Here is an 8,880-nt window from a genome sequence, read left to right on the forward strand (position 1 = left end):
AAGATGGAGTTCTGATATTTTCTATAATGGCTCTTTGGTGGATAAAGGGAACCAGCTCACTATAGCACTGGTGCTAATATAAAATATCACTATTTTTAAAATCACCAATGAGTATAATTTGCAAAGGGTCTTATTTTTCCTGTATAAAGGTTAATGTCATTAAGCTGTTCCTTGCTATGCTATTAACAACGGGGTGTGCTGCAAGGTACCAGGAGTTTAGCGTGTGGCAGGAAGGGAAATATTCTTGGGAAGCACTAAGTGGCCTCTTTAGAACACACCCTAAGTCTATAGAAAGAGAATTGTAAATGCAGACAATCAGGGAGCTGGGGTATGCGGCTTAATGGCAAGTCAGGGAAAAGCTTTTAGGCTGGTTTCCAAAGGGGCTCCTGGGGTGGCGTTCATTGTCTTCCTAAATTCACCCTTATCTGGGCTCTGGCTTGGTGAACACACGAGAGCATATCCGTTTCTCAGTGGTAGACACAATTTAATCATGCTTGCAATACTGATACAGAAAAGCAAAATTTAACATATGTGTTTGCCGCGAGCTCTCACGGTCAGCTGGTCTTTCAATATCATCAGTCTAAATGCAAAGCCACTTCTCATCATAATTTGAAGCCACTTCAATTTCTCAGACAAGGATTCACTTCCACAGTGACAAGGAGCCCTCAGAGTCCACAGATTAGGGCACTCCTTTGTTGCAGGAAAACCCTTTCAGGGATTCAGATCCTCCTATTCTTGATGAGATTAGAAACAGAAGGAAAAAAAAAAGGAAGAGAATTAATTTAATTGAATGTCTAATGTGTTTACTCAAATTTACCTCTCCCTACGTTCTCTGAGCTCCCCTAAAATACAAGGTCACTTGCACAAATACACTGTTGCGTCTCATCACAGGTGCTGTGGGAAAGATGGGGACATCATGGAGAGCAGTCAAGCGTAGAAATCCCGGTTAGACTTGCCCTTCCCCACATCTAAACGCTCGCGGCCAGCAGCCTCTCCCTCTCTCGACGTCTCCTCATGCAGCCTCCAAATCTCTCTGAGTCCTTTTCCTCCTTCTGGCTCTTCTCTGTGGCCTGTCTGCATCTCCCCTCTCTTTCTCAGAATGTTTCAGTTCTGTCCTAGCTCCTCCAAACGTTACTCTCTCCCCCTCCACTTAATATTTCCTGTAAAGAAAGGACGCCATTTCCTTGACTTTGGGCTCAAACACTGTAGCCAGATACTCACGTGCTACAACATGGCCAGCGTGCAGGTTCTAGATTCTAGAAATGAGCATTCATCGGGTAAGTCCCCGAGATCACTGACTACAGTAGGAATGTCCCCATCCTGCCGTTGCATGAACAGTTCAGGCTCAGTGAGCCGCTCTTCTTGTGTAGGAAAGTCCTACATCAGTTTGGGGAACCGCTTCCTGGGGATATTCCCAGAGGCCAACCTTGCAAGCGGGTCTTTTAAGCCCAGCTACCTTCCCTTCTCTGCATGACTGTTAAGAATTTCTCTAGCATTATTAACTTTGATTTTTAGCCTTTTTATTACGGAAAGTTTCAAATTTGGGGGCATATTTGATATCCTACCTAATAAATATAAAAGCCCCTTTACTACTGACATTCCTGCAGGAAAAAGCGAATTTATTATTGTGACTTAGAAACATTTTGGATGAAAAAACAGGTACTGTAACCCATTTTTATAACTTGATTTGAGGGCACTAACTGTCTTAGAGAACACTAGCATTAGAGAAGAACCTAGCATACTGATGGGCAATTAAAAATCTATTTCAAAAATGTTCTTTCACACTGTTTCTGCGTTGCTTCTTGAGCTGTTTTCTTCACGTCAGAAACTTCTATGTATCATTTTAGGCTGAGATTCCATGGCATTTTAATATTGTAAGAAAATTTTAGTTGTAGGTAAAAGAGCTGAGCATAGATACTCAAAACACATTTCATTTTTACGTTTACTGAAATTTTATATGTATCACCAAAACATACATATCATAAGTGCACAGCTCAATGAATTTTCAAAAATGGGTCATACCTGTGTAATCAGAACCCGATCAAGGAAAAGAACATTACTCACAGAACAGATGCCCTCTTCACAGTCCCTTCTAGAATTCTCCCAGCTCAAAGGTAGCTGCTGTTGCTTCCCGCATACATTAGGTTTCCTGGTTTGTGTTCTTCCTATAAAATGGAATCATACACTGTGTGCTCTTTGGTGTTTGGCTTTTTTCATTCAACATTATTTCTGTGAGTTTCATCTATGCTCTTGCATATATCCTTAGTTTTTTTCTTTGTAAATTGTTGTGTAGAATTTTACCATGGAATAACCATAATTTATTTATTCATTCTATCAGTGATGGCCATTTAGGTAACTCCATTTCTACAAAGTGTTACTACAAAAAAGAGCTACGGTGAACATTTTCGTATACAACTTTCAGTTAGCAAATGTAGGCAAACCCATTGGCCATATACCTAGGAGCTAGGTCACAGAGTATGCGTGTGTTCAACTTTAGTCTGTGTGGTCAAACTGTTTTACAGAGTAATTATATCAACTTAAACTTTCACCAGCAGGGGATGAGAGTTCCAGTTTCTCCATATGCTCACCAGCACTTGAAGTTATTTATCTTTTTTATTTTGGCCATTCTTGTGGATGAATAGTGGTGTCACTTTATGGATTTAATTTACATTTCCCTGATGACTAATAAAATAGAATACTTTTTTCACATTTTTATTGACTACCTTGGTAGTGTTTTTTCAAGTCAGTTCAGTCTTTTTGTCATTTTTATGAGTTGTCTATTTTTTCTTACTCAATTGGGGGTAACACATATTTGGGGTATGAATCCTTTTTTGGATATATGTATTGCAATATGGTTTCCTAGTCTTGGTTGCTTTCTCACTCAACTTTTAATTTTTTTTTGTTGTTATTGAATACAAGTTCTTAATATTAATGGGGTCTAATTTATCAACTTTATGATTAAGTAGCATTTTTTCTATCTTAAGAAAACTTTGCCTACTTCATAAAGGCAGAGAAGACATTCTCCTGCCTTTTCTTTTGAAAGAATTTCTTTTTCACTTTTTACATTTAGATGTTTTATCTACCTGGAATTAATTTTCATGTATGGTGTGAGGTAGGGCTCAAGATACAATTTTATTTTCACGTGGGTATCCAATTGATTCATCACCAGTTATTCAAATGTTCTGTTTCTCATGGATTGAAGCATCACCTTTGTTATATATCAGATGGCATATGTGTAATACTACTTCTTACCTCTCTTTCTTGTTTAACTGGCAACGTTGCCTAATTTTTACCAATATCACAGTCTTTTAAATTACTGTAGCTTTAGAATAAGTCTTGATATCTCTTTTATAAAATTGAGCAAGATTTATTCTGAGGTGTAGACGCAAGAGTGGGAATGTTAGACATAAGGCATATGGATGTATAATTTCTCTAAGTAATGTCATACAGCCTTTCAGAATAGCTGTAGGAATTATTGCATCATCAATATTTTCCTCCTGGAGTGAGAATCTTCTCCTATTCTATTAATTCCTTCTCTTCTAGGCAATGGGTATCTGAGGACTGCAAATGCTTACAAGACAAATTAAAGACCAGCGTGTAAGCATCTTGTACCCTTGGTATGGATTGACTAGTTTTCCATTCCACCTTGTCTCATCTTCATCCTCTAAGACACTAACAATTTCATCCCTCCTGTTTCCCAAAAGACTAGAAGCATTATGCTATGACTAGAAGTCACTCCTGGGAGTGATCCTTGAAATGATGCCTTTCAGTTTTGAAACAAGTAGCAGCAGTGGCCCACAGGAAGTCAATTGAACTTTCATTTAATTCATTCATCTGTTAATTCAGCAAATATTTATTGAACATCTACAGCTTCAAATACTCAATGAACAAAATACACAAAAATCTATGCCCTCTGTGGATTTCATTTTATAGTAGCTGGAGATAAGCAATAACAAATAAATTAATTAAATATTTATTTTGAAGGGAATACTTAGGATTTGATGAAACGTACAGTACAGAACTTGAGAAAAAGAGAAATCAAAATTGAGTCTGAGATTATTGGTCTGAAGATATAGTTGTCATTTACTTATATAGGGAAAATTATAGGAAAAATATGTTTGGATTTGAAAGTGTTCATTTATAGATGCTTATTAGATATCAAAGGAAGTATTTTGATTAGGTCGATGGATACATTAGACTGGAGTCCATCAGAGAGCCCTGGGGAGGAGATACATGGTTGCGAACTGTCAGTCTACAGATATATTTAGAGACAAGGGTCTGGATGCTATCAGCAAGAGAGTGAGGGTACTGAGAGAAGATGATAAATTCAAAATATGTGCCCTGGGGCACTGTGACCTTTAGAACTTGGAGAGATAAAGAAAAACTAGCAAAAATAATTGAGAACTAGGAACCTGTGAGGTAAGAGAAAAACAGGGAGACTGTTGTAGCCCAGAAATTCAGTCGAGGAGCATTTCTAGAAGCAGGAAGTGATCAGCTCTATAAAGGCCACTGAAAGGCAAAGTGACATGAAGCAGAATGTGTTATTGGGTTTAGAAGGATTGCTTGTAAACTCTATAAAATCAATACAGTTGAGAGGGAATGGGGAGAGAATTGGAGAGAATGAGCATAGAAAACTCTGGGCTAATAATTTTCTTGAGAAGAAGTATAGAGAAATACATTGATACCTGCAAAGGGATAGAGTCAAAAATGTACGTTAAGGATGCTATCTAAGTGATATTCCAGGAGTAGTTATTTAGCAGTGTGCTTCTCCACAGCTTGAAACACTCCCAGAAGAATGTCCAAAAGTATAACCTGACTTCCCCTGGAGCTCACCAACCTTTAGGGAAGATGAGGGCAGAGTTGTAGGAATGTCAACTATGTCATAATCTCTTAGAGCATCTGGCCTTCTGGAACCTTCAGCCCCACACCCCACCACACAAGACTTTGGGCTCAAGGGAAGGACCTCTCTTGCTGAGAGCTGCCATCGCCACTGCTCCATAACGTGCCTCAGTTTCCTCACTGTATGCTGTTGCTGCTCTGCCTCATGTGTGGTTCTCCACCATGTTCTGCAAGCGTGGATAGACAGGTGTGCAGGCTCCTCTGAGGCCCCAAACCAGACTGTCTGTGGAAATGTGGCAGATAACACCTGTTGCCCCTTGTTGCTTTAAATATGGTTTTAGAAGTGTGTCAAGTAGTAGTTTACTCCTCTTAGTTCTTACTGAATTTTCTAAAAATCTATTTTCCCATTTACTTGCAAATCTGGACCCAGATGTGAATTCACTGGGCTGGATTGGGGCTGTGTTTGAGTGACAGCCTCATATTATGCTCCAGTCACAGCTTCCATCTGGCAACTGAAGCAGTTTTGGAGATGGGCAATCTGGCAGACAAAAGCATCCTGATCCTCCCTCCCCTGTAAACCGCCCCCTCCTTCAAGAAGCTCACTAGACTTTCTCAAGTCGACTTTTGTTGGGCTAGCCTATTGGTTCACCTTATCCAACCACATATGTCTGAGCCTCAGTTGTAGAGACTACTTCAATAATCTTGTGGAATCCTTTAAGTTCCCACATCTGAACCTCAGAGGTGAATACAGGGTGGGCACAAACTTATTTCCTCACCATCATTGTATGCTTCCAGGAGGCTGACCACTGGAACCACTTAGAAATCAGAGCCTGAACCTGAGCGTATGTTGCCCGTTATATGCATCCTGAGCCTGGTGGAATGCCAGTTACAGGATGAATAACAAAGGGTTGAGAAACAAGGGTTCAGCAGGATTTGTACTAAGTCATGGTGACTGAATAGTACAAAGAAAGTGCTGAATTCTTGGTGTTTCCTTTATTGTCTTTTGGTTACTGTATAGATCTTTGATTTCACCATTATTAATAAATGTAATTTTATGTCTATGTTCATGCAGGGATTGAACAGCATTAGGTACATGGTATTCATTTTGAAATATTTCTTGAATTATGTTCAGTAATAGTAATGACTTGAATTTGTAACGTTTAATCTTCAAATAATAAGGGATATAATACAGAAACACCAAGTAACTGTGGAGACTAAGCCAGGAGATCCAGCACTGTTTTGAATTAAGTTTGCAGGGAAGTATCTAGATGATACATTTTCTCTATTATAATAATTTGTAATGACCCATAATTTTTGCTATTTATCTGACTTTTCTCTTTATTGAGTTTTTGATAATGACTATTATTTAGCTCATAAAATGTGCTATGTGATGGATTTTCTTTTGGGATGCTGAATAACAGTTTATGTAACACTAGAATTATTTATTCTTAAAAGTACGATTGGATTAATCAATGACTTTATTGAGTCTGATCTTCTGTTGCTTTTAGTAACTTTTTCATAACTTTCTCAATTTCTTATGTTATTAGTCTATATTTTCTATTTATTTTTATATTTTATCATTTAATATATTCAATTCTTGTAATTTTATATTTATTTCCTGATTTTTAATCATTCGATTCCTTTTGATTAACTTTTGACTCTACATCATGTTGTTCAGAGGCTGACTGTGGCCCAGGAGAGAGGGCAGGCCAGGAGGGTTCGGGTGCTGTCTCTGAGGGTCTCCTGGTGTTCCCTGCTTGATCTCTTGCTTCTTGCTTTGTTACATAAAAATATCTTTGATTCTCAACCTGGTTCTGACTCTAGAAATACAAGTGTTCTTGTTTCCATCATTAAAGCATGACAAGAGTGTCTGTTCAGTTTGCTGTGCTCTGTTCTGTTTGCTGCTCCATGTTATCTCTGGATCATGGGCATTCCTCATGTTCCCTCCACTCTACACAGACATCTGGTCAATCCTTGTTAAATTATCAGATGTTGAACGAAGTGGCCATGCATGTCCTAGGTGACATTTCCTCTCTGGAGTGCTTGTCTTATTCTTTATTCCTCCTTAATAAACGTGCACAAAGTTTTTCCATAATTTTGCACCTTTGAAAGTATTAGATATTAAAACAAGGAAATTAGAATTCCCACAAAATTCATATCCCTGTCAAATTTCTCCTACGCTTCTCATATTAGCCTAATGTATATTGCTGCATACGTATTTATCATTATTACATCTTTACAACTGCTTGTGCAAATCCTTCAATGCTTCAAAGCTTGATAATGAGTGAGTTGTCTTACGTAAGCTGTACTAAAAAGAAAAAATACATGAAAGTAAGCTACCTGTAGACTTGAAAGCGTTTTTCTATTACATGTGTGTCCACACACGTGAAAACTGTTTTGCATGTTAGCCTTTTAAACATCAAACGCTTAAGCAATTTTGATAAAAAAAATCTTTTGATAGCACACTTTATTTGGCTCAGTTTCCTAAAGAATATTTTACTAACTATAACATTTTGTATGAGATCTGTTTCTATGTCAATTATTATTTGAGAGCCTTAGAGATAAATCTATATGATCTACTTCCTTGCTTTCTTTTTATGATTTGAATATTTTTAAAAATTCTCTTTTTATCCATTGGCATTTTTGTTGCATCTCTCTGTAGTTTTGTGGGTGCTTTATGGATTATGCTTATACATCTCTAATTTTTCTTAGGTATACATAGTGTTAATATTTCACCATTTCATATAAGACGTAGAAGCCTTACAGCCACCTCAGTGTCTTTATCATTCTCTCCGTATCTAGAGTTGTCACGTGTATTACAGATACATCCATTGAAACTCTCATTCTAGCCAATGTTCTGTTTCTTATTTCAACTTTCAAATCTACTTTAAAGAACATATAAGAAAAAATATCATCTGTTACATTTACCTGGGCATTTACCGTTTCTAGTGCTTTCTCTTTATTCCCAAAGTTCTAAGTTTCCCTTGAAGACCATTGCACATCTGATTGAAAAATCCCCTTCAGCCTTGCTTTAGAGCAGGTCTGTCAGAGACAGCTCCTCTCAGTTTTCCTTCATCCAAGCATGTCTTCATTGAGCCTTCATTTCTGGAGGATGTGTGTTCTAGAGGTGGGATTCTGGGTTAGCGCTTCGGTTTTCTCTGTGCTGTCTTCTGACATCTCTGATAGGAAATCTGCAGCCCTTGGATCTGTTGTTCCCATAAACAAAATATACTGTTTCTCTCTGGATGGTTTCTAAATTATTTTTTTACCTTAATTTTCAGAAGTTGTTCCTGATTTGCCTGGGCTTTTCTTGGAGTTTCTGTCATCCATCCTTGCTGTGCAGCTGCCTGATTTAGGCAGCCTACAGATGACTTGGGTCAAAGCTGGAGATGAAAGAGAAAAAGACACAACCATGAGAACCGAGAACTGCACCCTTGCTGTGCTGGTCGCCCATCAAATTTTACTACTTCCTGAACCTGCTTGCTGTCATTTTTCATACATCAGGAGTCGCTTTCTGTGTTGTCCATAGTTTTTAGATGCAATTTGTGATGGTGATAGTCTGTACAGGGCTTACTCTGTCTTAGGTGGGACCAGAAACCTGAATCCTTTACTTTAAAAATATTATTTAGGGGCTAGCCTAGTGGCACAGTGGTTAAGTTCGCACGGTCCATTTTGGTGGCCCAGCGTTCACCAGTTCAGATCCTGGGTGTGGATTTACAAACCGCTTGGCAAGCCGTCCTGTGGCCGGGGTCCCACTCATAAAGTGGAGGGAGATGCTCACAGATGTTAACTCAGGGCTGATCCTCCTCAAAAATCCCCAAAATATTATTTAGCAGTTTAAGATATTGCACAAACCTAAATCAAGGAAGCACTGAATATGGTTTCTGAATCTTTAATGCTACCTTACTTCCAAGGAAAACTCATGAAATGTATTAAATGTAAGAAGAGAGGAAATTTTGTTTTCGGTTTTTATAGTGACATCATCAGTGTGATAATTTGCCAGAAAACAAACAAACAAATGAACAACAATATAATTTTTAT

The 8,880-nt window shown here is 38.1% G+C and overlaps 2 long non-coding RNA genes across 2 annotated transcripts; one reads left to right on the plus strand and one right to left on the minus strand.

Moving 5' to 3' along the window:
• Positions 1-463: 463 nt before the first annotated feature.
• LOC111774572 (uncharacterized) lies at positions 464-4,824 on the minus strand. Its single transcript, XR_002809568.2, has 3 exons — positions 4,686-4,824; positions 2,065-2,165; positions 464-734 (listed from the first exon to the last, which is right to left on the minus strand). It is a non-coding gene; the product is annotated as an uncharacterized lncRNA (long non-coding RNA).
• Positions 4,825-4,918: 94 nt separating this feature from the next.
• Positions 4,919-8,314, plus strand: LOC138915340 (uncharacterized). The gene is made up of 2 exons (XR_011421152.1): positions 4,919-5,086; positions 8,121-8,314. It is a non-coding gene; the product is annotated as an uncharacterized lncRNA (long non-coding RNA).
• Positions 8,315-8,880: the final 566 nt, after the last annotated feature.

This window comes from Equus caballus, chromosome 8, assembly GCF_041296265.1.
Source record: "Equus caballus isolate H_3958 breed thoroughbred chromosome 8, TB-T2T, whole genome shotgun sequence".
NCBI lineage: Eukaryota > Metazoa > Chordata > Mammalia > Perissodactyla > Equidae > Equus > Equus caballus.